This window comes from Narcine bancroftii, chromosome 5 (assembly GCF_036971445.1).
Source record: "Narcine bancroftii isolate sNarBan1 chromosome 5, sNarBan1.hap1, whole genome shotgun sequence".
Classification (NCBI taxonomy): domain Eukaryota; kingdom Metazoa; phylum Chordata; class Chondrichthyes; order Torpediniformes; family Narcinidae; genus Narcine; species Narcine bancroftii.
In genome coordinates this window covers 128010168-128036738 of record NC_091473.1, presented here as the reverse complement: position 1 = coordinate 128036738, position 26571 = coordinate 128010168, and the positions used below count along the sequence as shown (strand labels likewise).

Here is a 26571-nt window from a genome sequence, read left to right as displayed (position 1 = left end):
CAGCACATCGCGCGGCAGCAAACGCAGACAGAGATCACTAAAGCAACTCCCAGGACAACAAATTGATGGGGGTAGAAGCTGGGGCAGCATCAAACCAACAGGCCTAAAATGGCATTGGTCAAGCTGCCCAGTTAACTCAGCAGAAACAGGCTGGGGAAGAAGGGCATTCATATGCATGGATGTTCCCGCCCGCTGTTGTTATTCATATGGCCAACTCATCAGTCAATCAGCAAAAAAACGGTGGGAACTTGAACATAAAAGCAGCCGTTCCACCCCTAAATAAAGAAGGCTCAACCTGCCACACTGTGTGTGTTTCTTTGTAGCTGTCGGCTACAATTGTTGACCCTGACGGTTTCGAAGGAATCTAAACCTAGCGATGGAGAACAAAGCAACAGTCAACGCAGTCGGCCTGAAGCTCCCGACCTTCTGGACAGTTCAACCCGTGTAATGGAAGATTCTAACCTGTTTTTTTAAATTTGCATCTCTGGGTTTTGCAAGGCTGAGAACCTGCTTGTGTTTTAGAATCAGCAGACATAAGCTAAATTCCACCAAGGGGCCAGAGATGCTGTTATCTGAAGAAAGGACATCTGTGTACCAAGAACATTTAATCTTCCTGATTGTTTTGGTCACAGACTGTCAGAGGCCTAGCCTTGATGCAAAATAAACCATTGTATTCAAAGTGATAAGCTGAAAATTATTTGTTACTAGTTAGAAACCTAGTATGCTAGCTTGCTTGCTTATCTTTCTTGCTGTGCTGGGAATAGGTGCTTGGGTAAGCAGTTTTGGGTAATATAAGTCATGGTCCCGTGCTGAAGTTAGAGAGAGTCTCTCCGAGAGGTGGCAACATCTCTCAGCAAGAAGAAGAACTTCTAGAGTCCAGCCAACATCCTGGTCAGGGGAGGTCGAGAAGCTGCTACCGGCGCCCTGACAATCTACTACAAGTGTGCAGTCGTTGCCTCGCTTCGGCAGTTGGGACCAGTCCAAGCGTTGATAAGTATAGTTGGGAAGGGCTTGCATATTGTAGTTTGAAATCAGCTTTTGAATTTGTAATAAACATTTGTATAATCTGAACTGCTCTCGGTGTGTGTGTCTATTTTCTTTCGGTAGCTCAAACACTGTGACCAATCTAAAATGAACAAAATGAGAAGTATAAGTTTACCCAAGACAACCCGGCGTCTGGTTCGATCAGGAGGAGGCTCAGTTCCAGATCTGGGGCATCACAGCAGAGACCACCTGGTACTACCATGTGGTCAGCGCCATGCAGACAGAGTGGCCAACTTTATCCACAGGCCACCATTGGAAGGCACTTACACAGCGTTCTAAGAGCTATTAACCTGGACGTTCGGACTCTCGCAGCGAGAGCGAGGAGCGCATTTGCTCCACCTGGATGGGCTTGTAGAGAGATCCCCATTAGCACTCATCAATGAGATGCTGGCCCTCCTGGGAGATGAGCAACCGGGCATCATGTTCAAGCAGGTGTTCCTTGAACAGATGCCTGAAGACATCAAACTGCTCCTGGTGGATGTGGATTTCACTGACCCCCAGAAAGTCGCAATTTGGGCAGACATTCTGTGGAAATAGAAACAGAAGTGCTCGGCTACCGTGGGGCTTGTAAAGAAGTCCCACAATCAGACCAGAGCAGTCCTAAGCAATGAACAGCAGACGAGAGGCAGGAGCGAGTCCAGTGACAGATGATGCTTCTACCACCGGAGATGGGGCACTGAGTCCCGCCGATGCCATCCCCCTGTGAGTTCCAGGGAAATGACAAGGCCAGACAACACTGATGCCCATGACGGCTGGCCACTAAGAGAGCCTCCTGTACGTCTGGGTCCACCTGTCCAGCAGAGGCTTCCTGGTGGATACAGGAGTAGAGGTCAGGTGATACCCCCAACAGGCTTGGACACTAGGCGCAGGCTAGCGGGACCCACATTGAGGGCTGTCAACAACAGCAGTATACGGACCTATGGCATTCATAGGGCCGAGCTGCACTTCGGAAGCATTCACTTCTCGTAGGAGTTCACGCTGGCCACAGTGGAACAACCACTCCTCGGAGCAGATTTCCTGCAAGCCCACAGTCTGCTAGTAGACCTTCAGGGTAAGCAACTCGTCCAACTGAGACCTACAAGACCATCGCACTGAGGGATGCTAGGTTTCCGGCAATGCAACTGGACTCCGTCCACAGCTCAGAGGATGAGTTCTCCAAGACCGCCCTCCTGACCAGACTCAAGGCCCCCAACTGGGTGGACGAACTACCATGGGCACTACTGAGCATCCGAACAGCACCAAAAGAAGACCTCCATGCATCCTCCACTAAACTCATCGACGGAGCACACTCACTGTTCCCAGGGATTTTGTTCCACAGGCCAGAGGGCAGCAGGAGGAGACAACCACCTTCCTGGACAGGCTGCATGAAAAGGTCAGTAACCAGGCTCCAATCCCACTCTCCAGACACTGACAAGCCAAGTCCAACATCCCCAAAGAACTCAAGGACTGTGAGTACATGTTTGTACGCAGAAGACCCCACCGTTCACCACTGCAGAAGTCATACGGAGGTCCCTTTCAAGTCATCCAGAACAATGGAGCTACCTTTAGCTGGACATCGGTAGTAAGCCAAAGGTCTTCACTACAGATAGACTCAAGCCTACCCACACAGACCCAGCAGAACCCATGGAGACTCCAACACCTTGACACAGAGGCAGACCACAAAAGACTTTGGGGACTATACCTACGTACACTATAGACTGTAATGCCGGTTCTGGGGGGGAGGGGGGTGTCATATGGCGGCCCACAATTGCGGAGATCAGGCCGGCACGTTGCGACAACGACAACGAACCGGCGGGGGTAGAAGCTGGGGCAGCATCAGACCAACATCCCTAAAATGGCCTTGGTCAAGCTGCCCAGCTAACTCAGCAGAAACAGACTGGGGAAGAAGGACATTCATATGCATGGATGTTCCCGCCCGCTGTTGTTATTCATACGGCTGACTCAATCAATCAGCAAAAATGGCGGGAACTTGAACAGTATAAAATCAGCCTTTCCAGCCCTAATAAAGGAGTGAGTTTAACCTGCCATACTGTGTGTGTGTGTGTGTGTGTGTGTGTGTGTGTGTGTGTGTGTGTGTGTGTGTGTGTGTGTGTGTGTGTGTGTGTGTGTGTGTGTGTGTGTGTGTGTGTGTGTGTGTGTGTTTCTTTGTAGCGGTCGGCGACAGTACTAACATTGTTCTCAGCCATTCTGCTGAAATGTCATTGATTTAAAGTGACAACCTCTTTTTTTGCTGTCTACGCAATGCTACCTGATCTGCTGAATATTCCAGCCTTTTCTGTTTTTATTCAATAAGTGGTTAGCTGCTGTGGTGATTTTAAATCCTGAACAAATTAAACACAATGTCCGCCCGGACAGCAGGAAGGAGCTGATTGGGTAATCAAGGTCAGGTGACACTCAAGAAGTTGGAGGAACATTTGAAAACCTCATACTCAGCAGGATGAAGCTGATTGAACAATTGAGGTCAGGGCAGTACCAGATTAAGGCATTGCGAGGCCTGTAGCATTTATTTTAAAGGGCCAGCTGGCGCATGCACAGTGAGGGGGAAGTGTGACGGGAGTGCACAACGTACCAGGTGGCGCCTACGCAATGAGGCAAAACTGTGACTGCAGCATTGGGGGGAATGTTGGGGGGGGGGGGCCCAACTCCGAGGGAGTTTCAGACACTGACCTTGCATGTCCGTTTTGGTAAGTTTGAAATAGTCTTAATTATTCTTAACAAAATGATGCTGGCTTCTCAGATCACTATATATTCAGTGATTACCAATAGCGTATCTAAGAAAGATAGCGCCTATGGCAAGCACTGAAATTGTGCCCCCCCCACCTCCCCTGTTAAAACAGACTTACACATTTTGCACTTACATTGAAATTGCACCTCCCCTCCCTTCCACTCCCCTGTTAAAATTTAACTTACACATTTTATTAAAACAAAACTCACACGTGGCAGCGGCAGCTGGCTCAATGCGGGAGCAATGGCCGTCTCCTTTACCCATAGTCCCCCACACAACTGGAACTGCTCTGTGTATCCATGGTGCTGTGGTGCTGGCAAAGTGGTTCCATCTGCATTGGGGATTACGGATAACAAAGATGGCCATTGCTCCCACATTGAGCCGACACTTTGAGATGTCGGGGCGGCCCCGAAGTAGCACTGCACCCCTGCTGCTGCATCGGGATTTAGATAGGTGTCAGGCAGGCAGCCGGGAGAGGCAGCAGGGTGGGAGAGACATCTGGGGGGGGGGGGTTGGTGGGGAGGGATGGACGGCTGGGGTGAGGACAATGGCGCTCCCCCCTTAAGGTTAGCGATTTTAGAAATTATCCCCTTTAATCAGGGGTATTAACATAGACTATCAGTGTGGTAAATCATAGCTGCTGTACAAAGATGAAAATGAAAATGTTTATCATAATTCATAGTACATAAATATGGATGCCCTTGAAAATCCGGAGCCTGTAGCATATGTTACTTTCGCTATTACATTAATCCAGTCCTGGGTCGGGGACACAGGCATCACTATAAAAGTTATGGAATGTGTGGAGGTCTGATCAGTGAGGGAGTGAGCTGATTCAGAGTGGTAAGGCTTTGACAGTTGTGCAGGGGCTTTGGTGGTTGGTGCAGGAGTTGAAGTAAGTAAAGGGCATCCTATTCAAGGATCGAAAAAGATACAGCTGGTAGGCACAGGTAAGGGCAGGTTTATATTTACCTGAACTATTTTCTTCATCTCGTCACAGCTGGTGGGAATGGCAGCCAGGGCAGGAGAATGCTCCTCTTACAGAATGTGGTTTGTCAAGGAAGCTTGCAGTATTCCTGACAACTTCATCTGAGAGAAGTACATCCAGGTGCACTTCAAACAAACCGAGTAAAGGAATTGGAGTTGGAGTTGGATGAACACTGGATCATTTGTGAGGCTGAGGGGGTGATATTCAGATTGAGTTCACGGCATTCTCGGGGGGGGGGGGTGCGTGGGGGTCAGCAGCCAGATTTTGTAGGGACCAATGATGTGGGTAGGAAGGGTGATGAGGTCCTGCAAAGATATTTAGGTGCAGAGTTGAAGGTCAGGACCTCCAGGGTTGTGATCTCCGGATAGCTCCCCATGCCACATGCTAGTGAGGTTAGAAATAGGAGGATAACGCAGCTTAACATGTGGCTAAAGACATGGTGCTGGAGGGATGGCTTCAGGGTTCTGGATCATTGGACTCTCTTCCAGGAAAGGTGGGACCTGGTCTGACAGGATGGTCTTCCTCTGATCTGGAGGGGGACTAATATCCTTGGAGAAGGTTTGCAGGGGGATGGGAACCACAGTGCTAGAGTAGATAGGGAAATGGAGGAGAGAAGTGATGATGTGAAAATTGCATACAATTTTTGAAGTCAAAGGGCCAAACATGGCGGAAATGATCTCCGGTGCATCTATTTCAATGCAAGATGTATTGCAGGAAAGGCAGACAAGTTTAGAGCATGAAATAGCAAGAGGGGCCGGACTAGAGCACACTGTGCCAGGCTTCTATTGTTTCAAATGTGATAGAGCAGGAGAGATGAAAGGGGAGGAGTGGCATTGCTCATCAGTGAAAATGATGAGGACAGATCAGAGGCCTTGTCTCCTGAGGCAATGTGGGAGAGAGCTGCAGGAAACACAAAGGTTGTGATAGGAAGAAATGTTAACTTTCCACATATTGACTGGGTCTCCCATACTGTAAAAGAGCTGGATGGCTTGGAGTTTGTCAAATGTGTTCAGGAAAATTTTCTAAATCAATATTTAGAGGTTCCAACAAGAGAGAGTGCAATACTGGATCTCCTATTAGAGAATGAAACAGGACGTTGGGTCCAGTGATCCTAATGCCATTAGTTTCAAGTTATTTATGAAGGATAGATCTGGGCCTCAGGTTGAGGTTCTCAATTGGGGAAAGGCCAATTTTGAGGAAATGAGAAAGGATCTATAAAGCCTGGAGTGGGATAAATTATTTTCTGGCAAGAATATTGTGAGGTAAGTGAAAGACCCTCAAAGATGAAATTTTAAGAGTGCAGAGTTTGCATGTACCTGCCAAGATTAAAGTCAAAGTTAACAGGTAGAGGGAACTTTGCTTTTTGAAGGACATTGGGGATCTGGTTTGGAAGAAGAGAGAGGTTTATAACAGGTATAGGAAACATGAAGCAAATGAGGTACAAGTAGTCCTTGACTTTCAACGTATGCGAGTTCTGTCCACCCACACATATGACCAATTTTTTAAAAAATCTTTATTAAAGCTACTGGACAAGTACATATTTTGCATTAAAAGAACTGTATACATTTGTCCCCACTCCCCTTTCCCAGCGACAGCCCGAGGTCCCCTTTTCCAGTGGCAGCCCAAGGTCCCCGTTCCCTGCCGGCAGCCCAAGGTCATGTTCCCCGACTTATGACCAACCCGAGTTACAGCCAATCCTTCAGTTCCCATTATGGTCATAAGTCAGGGACTACCTATATTTGAGGAGTCTACAAAATGCAAGCAAAAGCTCAAGAAAGAAATCAGGAGGGCTAAAAGAAGATACGAGGTTGCTTTGGCAGACAATGTGAAGGAAAATCCAAAGGGTTGCTACAGGAATATTCAGAGCAAAAGGATAGTAAGGGACAAAATTGGTCCCCTTGAAGATCAGAGTGGTCAGCTTTATATGGATCCAAAAGAGACAGGGAGATCTTAATTTTTTTTGCAGAAGTATTTCATCAGGAAACTGGCACATAGTCAAGGAAAGTTAGAAAAACAAGCAGTGAAGTCATGGAACTGGTGCATATTAAAGAGGAAGACTTGCTGTCTTAAAGCACATAAGGGTGGATATTCCCTGGAACCTTGAGGGAGGCTAATGTAGAAATTGCAGGGCCTCCGATGCAAGAGGATTGGAGAATAGGTCATGTTGTTTTAAAAAAAGCTCCAAAAGTAACTTTGTAAGTTATAGGCAAATGAGCCTGACATCAGTTGCAGGTAAGAGATTGGATATACAAGTATTTGGCTAGCAAAGGATTGATTAGGGATAGTCAACATGGTAGGTCATATTTAACTGATGAAGTTTTATGAGGAGGTTACCCGGAAAGTTGAAGAAAGGCTGTGGATGTTGACTACATAAATTTTAGTAAGGCCATTGACAGGGCCCAGCATGGGAGGTTAGTCAGGAAGATTCAGATACTCTGTTTTCATGGTGAGGTAGTAAAATAGATTTGACATTGGCTATGAGGGAGAAGCCAGAGAGTGGTAGTGGATGGTTGCTTCTCAGGCTGGAGGCCTCTCCCTAGTAGTGAGCCACAAGGATCAGTGTTGGAACCATTGTTGTCTGTCATCTATGGTAATGATATGGATGAAAATGGATCAGCAATTTTGCAGAAGACAAAAAATTGGAGGTGTCAGTGAGGAAGGTTTTCAAAGCTTGCAGAAGGATCTGAATCAGCTGGAAAAATAGGCTGGAAAATGGCAGATGGAATTTAATGCAGACAAGTGTGAGGTGTTGCATTTTGAAAGGACAAACTAAAAAAAGGACATACACGCTAAATGGTCGGCACTGACGAGTGTGGTAGAACAGAGGGATCTGGGAATAGAGATCGCTGAAAGTGGTGTCTCAGGTAGATAGGGTTGTAAAGGGACCTATTGGCATATTGACCTTCATAAATCAAGGTATTGCATAGAGGAGCTGGGATGTTATGGAAAAGTTGTATAAGACATTGGTGAGGCCAAATTCAATGTATTGTGTGCAGTTTTGGTTACCTAACTACAGGAAAGATAGAGTGCAGAGAAGATTGCCTGGACTTCAGGAATTAAGAATCAGGGAAAGGTTAGGCCTTTTTTTCCGCCTGGAGCTTAGAAGAATGAGGGGAGATAGAATAGAGGTACAGTATTTAAAATTATGAGGGGTACAGACAGAGTAAATGTAGGTAGGCTTTTTGCACTGAGGGTAAATGAGATACAAACCAGAGGGCACTGGTTACAGGTGAAAGGAGAAATGCTTCAGGAGAACATTAGTGGGAACTTCTTCACACAGATTGGTGGGACTGTGGAACAAGCTGCCAGCTGAAGTGGTGAATGTGGGCTCAGTTTTAACATTTAAGAAATATTTGGCCAGATACATGTATGGGAGGGGTATGGACTGGGTGCATGTCAATGGCATAGTTTGGCATGGACTAGAAGGACCAAAGGGCCCATATTCTGTGCTGTAAGGTTCTATGGTTCTATTGTTGTAAGTCTCAGCGTAACTCCAACCACTATCTTAATTATATATCATAAATTAGCAACTTCACAAATACCTGAAAATAATTGTCAAGTGTGTCAGTTCATGCATTCACACAAGAGAACGGAGTTAAACAGTAGTCTGCAGATTCTGTGATTGAAGTGCAATACACAATAGTATTGGAGATGTTCTCCAGCATGTTTGTCTATTGCACACAAGAGAACGTTTGTCTTGGCTCAAAATGAAACTGCAAAGTGTTTTGTAGAAAATAAACTCAGTGAAGGACATAACTGCAGCAGTTCAAGAGTGTGGTTCACCACCAACTTCCAAGGCCAGTTTGAAATTTGTAATAACTACTGACTTTCCCAAAATTGTTCACACCCTGCAACTGAATGTGAAAAAGGGCATGTTGTAACGGTTACTTCGGTAGAGCTACTAAAGCAATACACGTACACCAGGTTAGCAAACACAAGACTGTTTTATTTAGACTTTACATGCTTTTTTTTTATATATCATGTCCCAGGCTCCACGGCACTGGGTGGTGACATCATTATGAGTTTGCCGACGATCCACGGGACTGGCAGGTTTAAATTAAACACAGTGAGAGTCCCGCACCTTCTGGCAGGAGGCCCAGCAAACGCACTCAGCTCCAAGTGTGTGCAGTCCATTAACCGGGTGAGAACCCAGCGGTCCGGCCTATGGCTCCGCATGCCCGCCGAAGAACTGCGCCAGCGACAGTTTGCGATACCGTGCTGTGCGCCTGCTTGGCCCATTACACGGCCACTACAATTGTTTATAATGGTCTTTGAGAAAGCTCTGTTGTTGCAGCTTATCTGTTGTCAATTGCTCTTGTAGTGTGTTCACAAAATTAATATATTTATGCACAAAATTATGATGGACTCTCAGAAACCAAGACTTATTTTAACCAGGGGGTACGTAACTCAAAAGGATGCTGAAAATTACTTCAGGGTGAATACGTTCTTCAACATAATTGACAGTGTTATCAATGGCCTTTCACATTGCTTTTCTGCAGTCAGGGACATTTGTAGACTTTTTGAATTTTTGTGGCTCTTTAAGATGAGAATGAGTTGTCACAAAAAGCTAATCAGTGTCGGCTGCGATACCCAAGGCATATGCCAAGTGACATTCAGAGTAAATTGCTTCTTCTTAAAAGAATTTTTAATGTGAATTTCAAACTCAATGTTGTGTTACTGAAGAAAATTTATTGTCAAATGTTGAACTTGAGATTGATAATGTTCCCCCAAATGTCTTCATCATGTTGCGCATTTTCTGTCATTGCCAGCGACAATGGCCTCTACTGATAGGAGCTTCAGTGTCCTAAAATAAACTAAATCATACTTTTGGTCCACAATGGTGCAAGAATGTTTGAATGGATTAGCAATTCTGAACATCACTAGTGACAAGTGTATTGAGCCCAAACCCAGCAGCAATAGAAATTCACCAAGACAAATGGTTACTTAAACAAAAGATGCTTTTAATTTTCTTTAAACATAAAAACAGGATCAAACTTTAACTTATTACTATTAACCTAACTTAACCCCCTTCTAATTCTAAGTGCACATGTACACAATGTGTATATGTTCAAGAATGATCCATCCACCGTGGGCATTGTGGCCTTGGCAGTATCTTCCTTGATATGGTTGAATGCTGCACGGGTCTCTGGCATCGGAGGGAAAGAGGTGGATTTGACGAGGGGACTGACCTTGTCTGCATAGTTAGGGACCCACTGGGCATAGTAAGAGAAAAAGCCCGCGCACCTTTTCAGGGCTTTGAGGCTGGGGGGGAGGGGAAGTTCCAAGTGTGGACACATGTGGTCAGGGTCTGCACCAATGACTCTGTACTCAACAACACAGCCAAGGATGGCAAGGCAGGTTGTGCGAAGTACGCACGGCCTTATTGTACATGAGATTGAGGAGCTTGGTCATTTGGAGGAATTTTTGAACATTGGTTTATGGTCCTGCAGGTTGTGGCTTCAGATGGTGACATTGTTGAGATACAGGAATGTGGCCTGCAGCTTGTACTGATCTAATATGTGGTCCATCTCCCGCTGGAAGATTGAGATGCCATTGGTGATGCCAAAGGGCATCCGCCGGAAGTGGTAGAGGTGGCCATCCGCCTCAAACCCAGTATATTGGTAGTCCTCTGGGCGGTTAGGGAGCTGATGATCTGTGGATTTCAGGTCGATGGTAGAAAAGACCTGTTACTGTGGGATTTGGTTCACCATATCGGACATACAGGGGAGGGGGTATGCGTCTAGTTGCGTATTTTTTAATTGTCTGACTGTAGTCGATGGGCGTTCTGTTCTTCTCCCCATTCCTCATTACCATGACTTGTGCTCTCCAAGGACTGGTGCTGGGCTCATTGATCCCCTCATTAAGTAACTATAAACCTCTGCCTGAATAAAGGCCCTGTCCCTGGCACTGTACCATCTACTTGTAGTGGCAATAGGTTTGCAGTCAGGGGTGAGATTGGTGAACAGTGGTGATTTTGAGTGTGGAGAATCTGCAGATCATGCAGGATAAGCATCTGGATTGCTGGCTTTGTGTGATGGGGGAACTGAAAGGTAGGTGGAGCACAGTGGGAGATTCGAGAACTGCTGGTTACAGACAGTGGGGGGGTGGTTGGGGCCCATCGAGCTCCATCATCACGCTTTTAAGGTGACATTGAAAATCAAGTCCCAGTAGCATGGCAGCGCAGAGCCGTGGCATCACCAAAAGTTTAAAATCTTTATAGTCTGTCCCCCACATGGTCAGAGTCACTACACAGTAGCCACGAACATCTGCCATATGTGACCTTGAAGCCAAGGAAACCTTTTAGTTTGCGGGCCATACCATGAGGGGATAGCGCTGCACCATGTCGGGATGAATGAAGCTCTCCGAGCTCCCACTATAGAACAGTCAAGTCGTCACATGGCTGTTTACCTGAATGTCTGTCATTGACCTGGCGAGCTGATGCAGGCTGTTCTGGTCGAGTATGATTGGGGCCAGTGACGGAGCGTTGCTTGATGCATTGGTGGAGAGGTCGCATGCTGATACAGAAGATGGCGGTGTTGGCCCCATGGCCTGCCCACGGTGCCACTGAATCCTGAAGATGGTACCCAAGGTGACGGTCCCTGCAACTCACATGTGGCGCTGCTAGTTCCCGGTGATGGCAGCCCCCATGATCCACATGCAGCATTGCTGGGAAGGGGCTTAGATCTACACACCGTCCTGCAGCTGGAGCAGACTGTCTTTCACTGTGATCGGTGTACTGTACTTGTGTATATGACAAGAAACTTTCATCCCATTTCAACCTCGTGGGTCATATTTCCCATTAATTCTTCATGTGGATTGAAATCACATCCCGTTTGCTCATGTTCTCGTGAATTATTTTGGATGTTTCATCCTCTTAAAAGGCACTACATAAATGCAGATTGTTGAAGTTGTATTTGGTATTTGTGGAGCAAATTTAATTGTGACTCGTAACCATAGTTCAGGATAAACTCCTCAAAATATGCAGCAGGTTGTATAATTATTAAAAAATGGAAGTATTAACACATCAGCCCTTCATCATTCTGGGAAAAGAGATTTTGTTCCTATTCAGATAGGGTCAGATTTGATGTGTGTGCTTCTATTTTCAAATATTGGTGCACAGTGATTAAGTTCTTGGCTTAAAGTGCGGTGGTGGGTGGGCGGTGGTCTGGGCAATTGTTCAAAATTCAATTTGGCAGCTGGAAAAATAAATTCAAGTCATTAATTAAATCTTGGATTTGGAAGTTCACGTCAATAATGGTGAACATGAGTGAGTAGATTTTTTTGCCAATTCATCTGTTTCACTAATGCCTCATGGGAAATAAAATCTCTTTGTATCACCTTAATGGATCACCAGACTTGTAGCGATGTGATTGATGTAACTGGAAAAGCTGAGTCAGTTATTCCATTCAGGAGGGATAGGGGAAGAGCAATAAATAGACACACTTATCTTGCAAATGCTTGCTTCAGAAAGAAATTGTCGCTGGAGGAATTTTGTGGGTGGTGCGGTTAGCGGAATGGTTAGTGCAACGCTGTGACAGTGCCGGCGAGCGGAGGTTCGAATCTGGCTGCCTGTAAGGAATTTGCACATTCTCCCTGGTGCTCCAGTTTCCTCCTATCATTAAAAACATATTGGGGGCTTGCAAGTCAATTGAGTGTAAATGGGTGGCATGGGTTCATAGGTCAAAAAGTCCTTTTACCGTGCTGTGTGCCTAAATTAAATTAAATTTTCTTCTGCCAGGGAAAAGTAGTTTTTTAACTGCTTCCTTTTCTCCAATAGGAGTTTCCAGCCTTCTGTAGAAAAGCTTGAGAATGTTGGAGAGAGCCCAGTTACCAGAGTCATTGGGAAGATGTGACTGACAGGGGCCAGCGACAGAGGCACATTAAAAAAAAACGAGGTGTAATTGTGTTGTCAGCTGTTGCTTGTTGGTAAAATGCATGGGTGGAAGCTTGAAAGGCAAAGCTGATTGACATGACGCCAAACCACACAAAGCTAATTTAAGAGAAAAGTAATTAGCTAATTGCCTCCGACTGCTAGGGGATGTCGTGCAGTGCAGCTGTCAGATGAAGGAAAAGCAAAGCAACTTTGAGTGGCCGGTGCAAAATGATGGGATGGATTTGGGCACTGATTCATGCAGTCAGGAATGGTATGGAGCCAGCTGAACAAGAGGGGGGCATTTGTACCTGACACCACAATTCCTCTACCAATGGTATTGAAATCAAGCCATGACTGAGCTCTTGAACTGCCTGGACATCTGGTTATTCTAAACACTTGAAGATATGCTGTAGAGAGAAATCTTTTGAGCACAAAGTGTTTTCTTCATCCTTTATGGAATTTTGACTGTTGACCAATCTGCACAAAGGCAGAAATAAAAGGTAGGAATAAAAGCATTTCCTTTCATGCAGGTACTTCCTCTCTTTGTCTTTCTTGTTCAGCAGTTTGCACCTTTAGCAATTTAGCTGCAAGATCATGTCTTTGTAGATTAGTAACCTGTAAGGCCATGTCTATTTAAACAACTCAGAGAGAAATCATATGCATGTTTATTGCTGGTCTGGGGTAATCTTTTAATAATTATATTCTTGCCACCACCTCAGCAAATAAATTCCTCTACCTAGTCTACAGTTTGCAGCAGATGTCTGAGACCTGATGATTGTTGCAATGCAGTGAAGCAAGATCAATGGAATGGCACTTGCATATAACATGTCAACTGTTGTAAAAGTAATCCTATGCATTAAGTTGGCACAGGAATTTTGGAAGGAGGTTGTCAGTCTTTGCGTTGACCCTGAGCTATAGGTTGTCACAGCGTTTAAAACAAAAAGTTCCGTTGTGTCCTGTTTTATTGGAAGGTTTAGAATTTGACAAATCAGTTTCTTTTAAGGGATAGTCAGTAGATATATTAAAAAACAGAGTAACCCCCTCCCCCTCCCCACCCCCACCCCCAGCAAAAGATACAATTGGTGCAGCTACATATTGTCTGTTGGTCAGAAATGGGCATCTTTTAAAGGACTGGGAATAAAATGCTCTTTTAAAGTTTCTAATCATTCTTTCTAACCTTCAAACCCCCATTCCCACCCAACACATATAGAGAACACTGTGTGGGTGGGGGGGGGGTGCGTGTGTGGGTGTGTAAGTGTGTGGTGGGGGGTGTGTGTGAGGTGGGTGTGTGAGGTGGGTGTGTGAGGTGGGTGTGTGAGGGGGGTGTGTGAGGGGGGTGTGTGTGGGGGGTGTGTGTGGGGGGTGTGTGTGGGGGGTATTGTGTGGGGGGTATTGTGTGGGGGGTATTGTGTGGGGGGTATTGTGTGGGGGGTATTGTGTGGGGGGTATTGTGTGGGGGGTATTGTGTGGGGGGTATTGTGTGGGGGGTATTGTGTGGGGGGTATTGTGTGGGGGGTGTGTAGGGTGGGGGTAGGTGTGTGATGGGGTGATTGTGTGTGGGGTGGGGGTGTGTGTGTGGGGTGGTTTATGGGTTGGGGGTAAGTGTGGAGGGATGTATTGGGTCGGGAGTGTGTTTGGGGGGGTGGGTATGTGTGGGGTGTGTGTGGCACAGATATTTCACGTGTGTACAGTAAACGGAAGAAAGTATTGATCAGTATGTGACTGAATTGAGAAACCGAAGCAAAACGTATGAATTTGGTGGACTGACCGACTCGCTGATAAAAGACAGACTTGTGTGTGGTATTCCAAATAATAATCTAAGGGAAAGTCTGCTAAGAGAGCAAAATCTAGACCTGGAAAAAGCCATAGCAAACTGTAAAAATGCAGACAAAAAAGCTGTTCAGTGAAACTAGCTGCAATGTGGATGCAGTGAGCAAGAATGGACTTAAACCGTTGAACAAAAAGCACGCCAAAGTGGAAAGAGAGGTGTGGCCAGCGAACAAAAATGAAAGGGACAATTAAAAGCCATGTCGTCAATGTGGTGCACAACACCTACCAAAAAAGTGTCCAGCATATGGGAAAACATGCTATATGTGCAAGAAAAGCAACCATTAAGCCCGTTGCTGTAGGAACCAAGTGCATCAAAGCAAGGTTTGTGCAGTAAATGAAAGGGAGATAGAGAAATTCTATGTAGATGTGACTGAAAACAAGAAAGAAAACAGAGACGGGATATTTTGAGATTAAAAGCGAATGACATTTACATTTTAGTTAAATTGGATACTGTAGCACAAATTAATGTAATATCAGAGACTGATTTTAAGAAGATTAGACCCAGAACAAAGATGTATGGAACAATAATGAAGGTGACAGGATATTCAGGTGCTGATATACAAGTGCAAGAAGAATGCATGGTCAAAGTGAAACACAAGGACAAAGAGCACATGCTAGCATTCATCGTGGTACCAAAGGATGTACAGGCCATACTAGGGTTAACAGCCTGTGAGAAACTGAACCTGGTAAAAAGAGTCCTCATTGTGGAAAGTGAAGGAGAGACAGTCTATGCTTAACTCATGAAAGAGTATAATGATCTATTTCTGGGTCCAGGCTACCTTCCAGGAGAACACACGATCAGAGTGGATAAACATGTGCCACTGATAATACATTCATGTAGAAAAGTTCCATTTGCGCTTCAAAAGCAACTAAAGGCAGAGTTGGACAGGATGGAAAGCCTGAACAGGATTCAGAAGATAGATGAGCCAACGGAGTGGGTGAGTTCACTCGTTGTGGATGAAACAAATGGAAAGTTTAGAATTTGCCTGGATCCAGGAGATCTAAACAGAGAAGTAAAGAGAGATCACTTTAAGCTTCCAATGCATGAAGAAATCATGTCACAGTTTGCAAATGCAAAATTTAAATGCGTCATCAGGATTTTGGCAGTTAAAATTGGATGAAGCAAGTTCAAGACTGTGCATGTTCAATAGTCCATTTGACAGATACAGATTCCTAAGGTTACCATTCGGAATTGTCTCAGCTCCTGAAGTGTATCACAAAACTATCCATATGGTCTATGAGCACCTCAATGGATGACATCATAGTATGGGGAATCCACGAGAATGGAGCATGATAAGTGACTAAGGAAAGTAAACCTGGAGCTGAATAAAGAGAAATGCCAGCTCAGAATGAGAGAACTAACATTTGTAGGAGATATTATTGCCAGTGAGGGCATCAGACCAGATCCCAGAAAGGAGTCCGCCATTGGGAACATGCCAAAGCCAAAATGCAAAAAGGACGTACAGAGGTTTAATGGAATGGTCAACTATGTGGGTAAATACATATCCAACCTCTCAGAAAAGATGGCTTCATTGAGAAGACTAACAGAAAAGAACAGGAGTGAACTAAAGAAACTGCTCACAGAGGAACCAGCTCTAACGTTTTACGACCCAGCGAGACCCATCAAGATATCATCAGATGCATCACATAGTGGGCTCGGTGCAGTTCATCTGCAAAAATATGATGACTGGGAACCCATTGCCTATGCATCACGCTCAATGACAGACACGGAGACGCAATACGCTCAAATTGAAAAGGAGCTCCTCAGCATCACATATACCTGTGAAAGATTTCATCGGTTTGTGTCAGGACAAGCAATCAGTGTAGAGACTGACCATAAGCCCTTGAGTGCATTGTTCCAAAAGCCATTAAATGAATGTCCACTGTAATGGATTATAAACATTTGGGATTTTGGTAAGGTTAGTGGGTTACATACATACACACATTTTAAAACAGATCTTATTGAAAGACTGAAGAATTCATATTCAGTAACATTGCAGAAAGAATGGAGAATGCTAAGCACATTTCACAAGTAGGTGCTAATTGAAATGATGTCATGAAATGAATGGACTGGAGACACTGGCTGTTGGAAGCTCTTTTCAAGGATTTTGACGGCGGCACAGAAAGGTCACTCCTGGGTTTTGTTAACCTAAGACAACATCTTGACAAAGGAGAAGAACTCCTGGTGTTTGCTGAAGAAGGTGGGGGTTTTGCAAGTGAGAGAGTCACATGGGCTTTCTGGCAGTCTCAGTTGGAGAGAGAGCGAGAGGGAGAGAAGAGAAGCTCTCTCAGCCAGTGTGTGGGTGACACTGAAAGAGACTGAACAGTCATGGCTGAAACAAGCCAGGAAGAGCTGGTTGGAAACAGGAAGTTCCAGAGCAGTGGATGGCTGGAAGTGCTATCTGTCTGATGTTTCTCTTGGTATAAGGGGAACAGAACAGAACTCTAAGGTGGCCTGAAAGAAAGAGGTTACCATTTGGAAAACCCTGATGGAGCAAGATTAATCAGTGAGACCTTGAGGTGATAATGGTGGTACCTCACTTGTGGAAATCCTGGAACAACAAATCTCTCTCTGCAAACCCTACAAGAACCTTCCTGAGCAATAAACATTTACCTTTCAAGCACCAAAGCTTGGTGAACTTTATACATGTTAAATTCTGTGCACAGTGTAAGAATTGCCTGCATCCAGAGAGCTTGGAAGAAGGTTATGTGAGACTGAACTGTGAACCAAAGAACTTTTCTTAAATTTACACACACATTACATGCACATGCACTTAGAATTAGAAGGGGGTTAATTCAGGTTAGTTAAGTAGAGACATAAGATAAAGTTTGATTCTATTTTCATGTTTAAAGTTGATTAAAAACAACTTTTGTTTTAAAAACCACTTGTCTTTGTGAATGTCTATTGCTGCTGGGTTTTGGGGTCCTTTGGGCTCGTGAAACCACTTAAAATACAAAGAATGATGATTAGGCTGCAATGCTATTCACTGAATGTAACATAAACTCCAGATAAGCTAATGTGCACAGCAGGCATGTTGTCTAGAGCTGTTGACACAAGAGAGCATCGAAACACCAAAATGGATGAAGATATGAATGCCTTCATGGACAGGATAACAAGAGCACTGCCCATATCAGATGCAAAAGTGGAGCTCATAAAGTCAGAGACAAACAAAGATGAAACACTGAGACAACTGAAAAAAAAATCTTGGATGAATGGCCCATCATGAAGCAGGCCTGCTCACCTGACGTTTCAGAGTACTGGAACTGCAGAGCGGAACTATCAATGGTTGAAGACATCATCTACAAAGGAAGGAAACCCCTTATCCCAAAGAGTCTGAGAAAAAAGATGCTCAAAAGGATCCATGGAGGACATCTCAGAATCAAAAGGTGTAAGAGAAGAGCATGAGAGCTGATGTTCTGGCCAAGAATCAACAATGATATAACAAATGAAGTGTCAAACAGTACAATATGCTGGAAATATCAAGCAAGCAATCCTGCAGAACCACTAAAGCCAACCCAGCACCACACAGACCTTAGCAGAAGGTAGGCACTGACATATTCGAATGTCAAGAGAAGGGCTATCTTGTAGTCACTGACTATAACTCCCTGTATCCAAAGGTGTGTAGACTGTACACCACCACTGCAGATGCTGTAATAACAGGTATGAAAGCCATATTTTCACAGACAATAGACCCCAGTTTTGCAATTTAAAGTTCCGACAGTTTGCCAAAGAATGGGGCTTTGAACATGCCATTTCAAATCCTCATTTCCATAGTCCTGTGGTCTAGTGGAAAAATCAGTACATTCAGTGAAAAAACTGTTGAACAAGGCAAAAGGCAGTGGAACAGACTTCTACCTGAGCATGCTAGTATACCGCACGATGCTGTTTGAGTGTGGTATGTCACCAGCATAACTCCTTATCGGATGTAGGCTAAGATCAAACCTACACATTCAGGAGAACCTCTGAAAAACAAAAAGGGGGAGAAAGTGAAGAAATTCAAAGAGCAACAGAAAGAAAAGCAAAAGTATTACTTTGACAGAGGAACAAAAAACCTACTGGAACTCTACACTGGTGACTAAGTAAGGCTAAAAGACAAAACAAACACATGGACTCAGAAGAGAACTGTCCTTAGTGAAGTCCAACCAAGATCATTCACCATTCATTCAGATGAAGGTGCTGTTCTATGAAGAAATTGTCGAGATCTTCAAATGGGACCAGCCTCAGAAGATAGAAAGACTGATACTGTTGAATAACGTGAATGCACAGCTAAGAAGACATCATTTGAGGCAACAACTCAGATTCAAGGACAATCAATCAGGAGATCGTCAAGACATGGGAATCCTCCTATGAGACTCATTGAGCAAATTTAAAGATTCCTGTTATAGAATGAAGAAGTGCTATCTTATTCATTCTTCAAGTTTTGGTGTATGTAAATGTAAACATACAAAACAAGTTTAAAAAATGTTAACAATATTGATAATAATGAAAATGTAAGTTCTTGGTGTTAAAGTTAAAATTACAAAGTTATACAAAGAAAACATATTAATTAGAAGTCAGCTACTTTTGTTTTAAGAAAGGGAGATGTAATGATAGTGATCATGTTTGCATGACCACTAGCAATGCCTTACCATTTGATTAGACTTGGCCGCCGGCAGGGAGCTGACACACAGTATGCAGAATCTGCAATGGAGACTTGCAGCCTCATGGTCTGCCTCATGGTGTTGTTTACAACAACTTTAAAGTAAAAAAAAACTTTTCTTTCATCCATGTGTTGTCTAAGAACTTACACACACACAAGAATACCAGATGAAACGGGTGTGTGAGGCTATAGGGTTTTGGGGGAGTGGGTTGGTGTGTGTATGGGGGGGGGGTTCCTGTGTGTGTGATGGGGTTGCGTGTGGGGGGGGGGGATCTGTGTGTCTGGGACAGCATGTGTATTGCTCAGCATCCATAACCACTATAGAGTGGTTGTCATTTTACCAATACCCAGAGACTGGGTGAAGATCTGAACTTGTATTTTTCCAGGGAGCTGAAAATTTTAAAGTTCAATTAGTTGAATAAAATCTGGAATAAAAAGCTAGCATCAGTAATAGTCAACTTGAAAAGTAAATTGTTGGAAAATTCATTCTGCTTCTCTTGTGAACCACAGAGAAGAAAACTGCTGTCCTTTAGCTGCTTTGACCTGATGTGATCACAGGCACACAACAATGGGGATGTATCTGACAAGTCACTCAGCTCAGGGACCATTGTGCATGGACAGTAAATGCTGCCCTAATTGGTGATCTCCACATCCTCCAGACAGATTTCATTAAAAAAAAACAATGGACATCATTGCAGCCTTTCCCCTGGACGAAATAAAACGGATTAATAAATGATGCACAAGTTTCAAGCACTCAGCAGAAGGTTGCAGCTCAAAGCTGACCTGACCACAGTGACATGTCCAATCCAAAGAGGCGACTGATGACATTTTAAGTCCTTCCCTACCTCGTGGTAAAGCTGCTCTTTCTCAGTGTGACTGAGGGAAAGGTGATAAACTATTTTAACCTCAACATGAACTCACTTGGAAATTAATGCTCAACATTCAAAAACATAATAACAGTTCTTCATGAATTTTTTAAACCAAATCGGATTTCAAAAACAATGGAAAGAAGGTTGTGAATTTGTATTGCATTGAATATATCGCCAAAGATGGCGGGGGGTTGGGGGGCAGGGTGGTGAACACTAATTAATGAAATATTTCACTGATTGACCTGAAATAAACAATGTTTGCACTTGCTATGTCAATTCCAACCATTTTTAGAGATTTCTTCAAATGCCTGGGAATCATTTGTGTGAATATAGCGGTACACAATCCTTTATCTGGACATCTAAAATCTGGAAAGATCCAAAAACCAGTATTTTTTTTTCCCTGTGCTGGTACAGCAGAGGGAGAGGGAGGGAGAGGGAGGGAGAGGGAGGGAGAGGGAGGGAGAGGGAGTGAGAGGGAGGGAGAGGGAGAGAGAGGGAGAGAGAGAGAGAGAGAGAGAGAGACGGCAGCACGACTCGGGTGGGCGAGGGGGAGAGAGGGTGGATATGGCAGCACAATTCTGGTGGGTTTAAATCTGGGAATCTGGAAATATCAAAAATTCAGAACACACTATCCCCCAAGGGTTCCAGATAAAAGATTGTGTACCTGTCATTGATAGTGTTCAAAATTTTTAAATACCCTTTATAATTTAGAGCAATTTCAAGTCAGATTACAATTTTCACAGAGTTTTTCATATTTCAGGAATTTCATGTGTGGAAAGTGCAGTCAACATTCTTCCTGTTTAGTGTAGTCTTGAAGATAAGCTCAAAACTGAGCGTTTGTGTCTTATCCAACCTGATTCATTCTGAATCCCATATCATACTGATACAGTAAAGATTGACTTGGAAAAAAACAAAGTCAAGGGTACAGTCAATTGCAGGTTCTAACTTTTAAGTCTTATTTGAAAGTTTCTAGGTAGTTGCTCAGTTCTTTCCAGTGGAGAGCAGGAGCTACAAGGCAGAGCTGAAGAAATCTGCCCAAATAAATAACAGGCAAGAAATGTCATTAAGATCCCATGGCTGTGGCTGGGAGAGTCTTGCCCTTATTGTGGCTTCCTATCCCATTCACTGTGAACTGGTTAACATTCCAACGGGCTCACAAAAAAGGCGGCACTGCTGAAGCTTCTATAACGACAGCACTGCTGCTGGTGCGGACCTGGGAGAGCAGGCAGTGGAGACACAGTGCTGCTCTGCAGGGTTCTAATACCGATGGCTCCATACAGACTTTAAATTAGTGATTCCCAAAGTGGGTGCTGTTGCCACCCAACTCCCACCCCCCCCCCCCCACCCTGCCACCAGGAACAGTGAATGTTTGTTTGTTTCTTTATGATGTGCTCACATTCATATCTGCAAGGGCAAAGGCTCTAGGTTTGTAAGAATTTCAAATTATCTTCAGATTGTACATTTAAATTATGTGTAAATGCACTGACCACCACCACCGCCCCCCCCCCTTAATTTGTGGCTCTGATGGTCCGATCACAGATACTCGCCCTGGCCGCATGCCCATCGAGCCCCCGACAGCTGATTCTCACCCTGACCTCCCATCCATCCAGCACCCAACGGCTGAACATTGCCCCAGTCACCTGCCCATCAAACTCCAGACGGCCTGAATGCAGATCCTTGCCCCGGCCGCCTGCCTATCCAACACCCGACGGCTTATCTTGGCCCCGACCGCCGGCCCAAACAGCACCCAACAGCTGATCCTTGCCGCAGCCACCTGCCATGCAATTCCCAACTACTGATCCTCACCCCTGCCACCCACCCATCAAGTTCCAGACGGTCCAATCGTGGATCTCTCCCTGGCCGCCCGCCTATCCAACACCAGACAGCTGATCCTCGCCCAGAGTATCGAGTTCCCAACAGCTGATCCCAACGGCCTGAAGACAATGTAGTTACAGCTAAGATGTAAATTTACCCTTTCATATTGCTAAATAAATTGGTTTACAAAAGTTTTATTTGTGAAATATATATGCTTGTATATATAGTGTTAGATTAGTTGTTTGAAATTTTTGGTAGACCTAATACCAAAAAATAAGTGTGTGTTCATTGTAGGTGTGTGTGGGGGGAATGCACTAGGGATGTGGCCTGGGAGCCAAGGGGGCGATAGCCCAAAAAAGTTTGGGAACCTCTGCTTTAGATCCTAAAAGCTCGGTATCTGTGCCTAAGATAGCAGCATACCACAAGGGGTTGCAGACTCTGGTGCAGGGCACCAGAAACGGGGAGTATTGTGCCTGTTGAGAAGAAGCATAGGAGATGACCAGACAACACAATGACCCCAGCTGCAGACCAGTGGCTGAAGACCCACACAGGCTGCGGGGCAGTTGGCGACTTGTGGTTGAAGGACTCACACGGTACAGGCTGCTGGTGACTTGAAGTCAAAGGACCCACACAGGTTGTGTGCTCCTTGGGACTGACTCATGGGAAGTGGAATTCGAGGAGGTGCTGAGGGTAGGAAGGGCTTCTGAAGGCTTTTGATCATACTGGATTCTTGGATCTGGAGCTCGGGGTGGGGGGGGGGTGTTGCTGATGGTCTGAACAGGAGTCTGTGCAGCTGCAAATGCTGCGGGGGGACTAGGCATGAATCCACAGGCGCTCGGTGTCTGAAGGGACCCTTTTGCTTCTCTTTCTCCTACAGTTGGGGATGTGAACAAAGCTCATGGCAACTCTTTGTTGGCAGACTAAAGTTGAAGTATACCATGCATATTTCATTCTTAATGCATTATTATGTGACAATAAAAGGAACCTTTTTTGAACCTATGATTATACAGTATTTGACCAATTTTGATGCAGGTTTTTTTTTGTTTCTGTCTCCTTCGGTGTTGCTCGACCTGTTGAGAGTTTCTAGCATCTGTACTTTTATTTAAATTTTCATGTTCTTTGTCTTTTTCCACCTCAAAAACCAATGCTATAAGCATTTACAGCTGGGGAAATGGTGTTACTATTCTCTGCTTCACGCACCTTAATTGGGTGGAATTAAAATTGCTTTTTGTAGTTTAGACGAATACCAACAGCAAGGTGAAGAGAGCGAGTGAATTGAAAAAGGATGACAGACACAGAGTAGAGAAGTGGGAATAGTATATTTAAGATCAGCGTGGACTTGATGGGTTAAGTGGTTTCTTCTTGCTCTGTAAACTTTTGTGATCCAAATTCCTGAATCCTACATAGCAAAGCTTATTGTCTACACTTAAACAAGAAATGGTTCAATACTTTGGTCCATTATAGTCTTTTCATTCCCTGGAGAACCCTTCCAATTGATTGGTTTATTTCATGTCTGTTGAATAAACTTAATCAACTGGGCAGAGACAAATTATAATCTGTTAATTTTTAAATTGGTGTCTGTAACAGCTGCTATTTTCTCAGCTGTGACATTTAAATAAGTCCCTAGCTACATTATTTAGATGGGCATTCGTTTGCTTGTTATTGGTTACACAAATTATTAAATATCTTGTGATTTTTTAATCAAAAACAAGGGCCAGATTTTTCTGGTTGTTTTTTCTGTCATTTTTTCCATTGAGGAGCAAAGGGAAAGTTTTTAAGGCTTGGCTCTTGTTCCAATATTGTTCCTAACACATGCAGTTCTGCAAGATTGGTGCTGAGGAAATTCATGACCCAAAGTAATTTGAGATATCCTTAACTGCCAGAACCACTATAAACACATGTGCACATCCAAAAGCACATGCATGTAAAGGCATGCATGCAAAGGTTCACACATAAATGAGCAAAAGCACACACACAAACACGCACATGTCCTCAAACAGAGACACACAATTATGCTCAATAGAATCAAGATTTTAATGATGGGGGCGTGGCAAGATGGTGTAAGGAATAGACATGCCTTCCAGTCCTCTCTGACTCTGATTTATTGTTTTATTTCTAAGTGCCCATTAAAATTCTTTAAAAAGTTTTAAAATAGCAAGAGATGTTGAATTAATGCCTAATGGTACATTTGTTTAAAAAAAAGTAAAAGAAAACACCAACAGATTGTTAAAAAATTACATTTCCCGAAATTATCTGAGCCTACCTGTTTACAAGAAGCCAGGACTCAGCGTGGAATGGATCCAGGAGAAGAAGTGCAGGATTCGGCATTGGAGCTCCGCTCTGTACCGGTAGGGCTCTCTAAAGAAGGCACTCGGCAGCCTTTAGAACAAAGGGCTGGCCGGGTGCATGTATTTCAAACAGCAACCGCTGTGAGCGCTGTCACCGAGACTTTGACAGCTGAATCAGCTGGGGCGCCGCCAGCTAGAGAGTTAAAGAGCCGACCTCCGATTGATATAGCGGTGGCGCTGTGAAATGCACCACCAGTTATGACGGTTTCCCCAGGTTTAGATATAATGAAGGCTTTTGATGAGATATGGCTTAAAGATAACCCTGACTATCAGCCTCCTGATATTGCTGAGGGGGCTGTGGCAGGGGTTTCTACACGGAGCCATACTGCAAGAAAGGCTGCTAAACCAAGGGAAGGGGCAGAAGACCCTTTGGTTTCTCAGAAACAGCAGGATCCTTCCATGTCTGAATCTACTTTTGCTGATATGATTGTTAAGAATCTTGAATTTAAGATATATTCTTCAATGAAACAGCTAGGTAACTCTATGACCTACGTCTATTCTAAGCTTAATGAATTGGTGAATATCAATACTCAATAGATGGCTGACTATGGACCATTTAAACTTGAAACCACTGAAAGACTTAATATGTGTGATCAAGGTTTAGTTGATGTACAAGACCAACTGCAAGATGTAAACAAAACAATTGAAACATTGCAGATTCAGAATAAAAATCTAGCAAAAAAAGTTGATTATTTGGAGAACCAATCTAGACGGAACAACGTAAAAATTGTTGGTTTGCCAGAAGACATAGAAGGGCCAGATCCAAGAAATTTTTTTACCGAATGGATTCCACGAGTGTTAGGGCAAGATAAATTCCCTGAAGATTTAATATTGGAATGTGCTCATAGAGCTTTAAGAAGGAAACCTTTTTCAGGACAGAATCCGAGACCTGTTCTGGTCCGTTGTTTAAACTATTGTGATAGAGAGACAATTTTACCTGTGGTTATTAGAAATGCTCAGCAAAATAGATCTCCTTTGATGGTCCAGAATAATCGTGTTTTTTTTTTATCCGGATCTGAGTCAAGAAATTATGTTTCAACGACGTGAATTTAATTCTGTGAAAGAGTTGTTGTGGAAAAAAGGATACAAGGCAACTTTTAGGTACCCTGCAGTATTGAAGATTTTTCAGGATGGATATCAGCCAAAGTTTTTTGATAATCCTAAAGAAGCTTTGGACTTTGCTCAATCTTTACTGATCACTCAATTTCAAGAACGACGTAGTCCTCCTCGGTCTCCAAAGAGAGTGGGGATACAAGATGGGAATCAGATTCCAAGAAGAAATGGAAGCAATGGTGGTCGAAGTGATAAAATTGATTAAAAATATAATACTTTTTTTTTTGGAAGATTTTAGTTATTGATGATAGTTTAATATGAAATGGGAGTTGGGAGAGGGAACTGGGTGGGCACTATTTTCCAGAAGTCGTCAGCTACGTGTGAGCTATCTCACACCCAGTATTTTGTGGGAGTTACCACATTGTGCGGTTTAAACAGGAGGAGGTAGAAGTAACCTCCTGCCTGTTTTTTTTCTTAATTTTTGGGTTAAGGAGTGAAGTTTTTTTTTATTACTTTTTTAAAAATAAATATTTTTTTCTTTTTCTTTTTTCTTTTTTTTAATTTGTTTTTGATTGTAGTTTTAAGAGGGAATAAGAGGAGGGTTTTTTTGGGGGGGGATTTCTTTTCTTCTTTTTTTCTTTTTCTTTCTTTTTTTTCTTTTTTTTCTTGTGTTGAGTTGCTGTAAGGAATGTCTAAATTGAAGTTTGCTTCTTTTAATGTCCAGGGTTTAAATAATCCCATTAAGCGTAAGAAAGTACTTGCTTACTTAAAAAAAAATAAAAGTTGATGTGGCTTTTTTACAGGAAACTCATTTGACAGATAAGGAACATTTGAAACTCAAACATGAATGGGTTGGACAAGTTTTTTATTCTTCATTTAATTCAAAAGCAAAAGGAGTGGTAATTTTGGTGCACAAGAATTTACCATTTCAATTACAAAATGAAGAGAAAAATGGTGGAAGATTATTAAAATTGAACTGTACAATTTTTAATGAAGCTTGGACTTTGCTTGATGTTTATGCTCCGAATGTTGAGGATACAGCTTTTGTTGTCGATATGTCTTTATTACTTGGACAATCAAATTCTAATGTGATGATTGGGGGAGATTTGAATGTGGTGTTGGAGCCTTTATTGGACAAGTATCCAAGAGTAATTAAGAAATCGAAGATGGCAGTTGAAGTAACTAATATGATGTCAGATTTGAATTTAGTTGATATTTGGCGAAGATTTAATCCTACAGAGAAAGATTTTTCTTTTTATTCGTCACGACATAATTCTTTTTCTAGAATTGATTATTTTTTTAATTTCAGCACATTTGCAGGATAGGGTTACATCTGTAGATTATAAGGCAAGACTGGTTTCGGACCATTCATTATTATTATTAGAATAT

The 26571-nt window shown here is 43.5% G+C and overlaps 1 protein-coding gene across 7 annotated transcripts in view; it reads left to right on the top strand.

Moving 5' to 3' along the window:
• Positions 1–26571, top strand: part of palmda (palmdelphin a) — a 153867-nt gene that overhangs the window by 23205 nt on the left and 104091 nt on the right. The window contains exons 1-2 of one of the 7 annotated variants that reach the window (XM_069939050.1): positions 12229–12325; positions 12532–13127. The exons of 5 other annotated variants lie outside the window; for them this stretch is intronic. The gene's annotated coding sequence lies outside the window, so the exon portion shown is untranslated. Of the gene's footprint in view, positions 1–12228; positions 12326–12531; positions 13128–26571 lie in introns of those variants that run through there. One more of the 7 variants, XM_069939052.1, reaches the window with a different exon arrangement.